At 44.9% G+C, this 245-nt stretch overlaps 1 long non-coding RNA gene across 1 annotated transcript; it reads right to left on the bottom strand.

The window, feature by feature from the left end:
- LOC119593267 lies at positions 1-245 on the bottom strand. The gene is made up of 2 exons (XR_005230532.1): positions 199-245; positions 1-162 (listed from the first exon to the last, which is right to left on the bottom strand). It is a non-coding gene; the product is annotated as an uncharacterized LOC119593267 (long non-coding RNA).

Below are 245 nucleotides of genomic sequence, written 5' to 3'. Positions count from 1 at the left end.
GCCAGAAATGTTAACCCGCTGAAAAAGAAAATGAAACTATTAAGTCATTCCCATATATAGAAACCAGGTTCACCACACACACGGTCAGATACCGAAGGAGACTCATACCAAAGCGATACCGCCTTATGGTTCTCTGCAAGCTCTTCTTGACAGTCAGGTGACCTTCCTTCCCTGGGACACACGGGGGCAAGGAGCGACTCAGATCTCACCTGTCTAATAAGATATGCAGGTTAAATTATATATGC

Source organism: Penaeus monodon, chromosome 32, assembly GCF_015228065.2.
Source record: "Penaeus monodon isolate SGIC_2016 chromosome 32, NSTDA_Pmon_1, whole genome shotgun sequence".
In the NCBI taxonomy this organism is placed as follows: domain Eukaryota; kingdom Metazoa; phylum Arthropoda; class Malacostraca; order Decapoda; family Penaeidae; genus Penaeus; species Penaeus monodon.
Note: the sequence above shows the minus strand (reverse complement) of the source record. Positions and strands in the feature narration are given on the sequence as shown.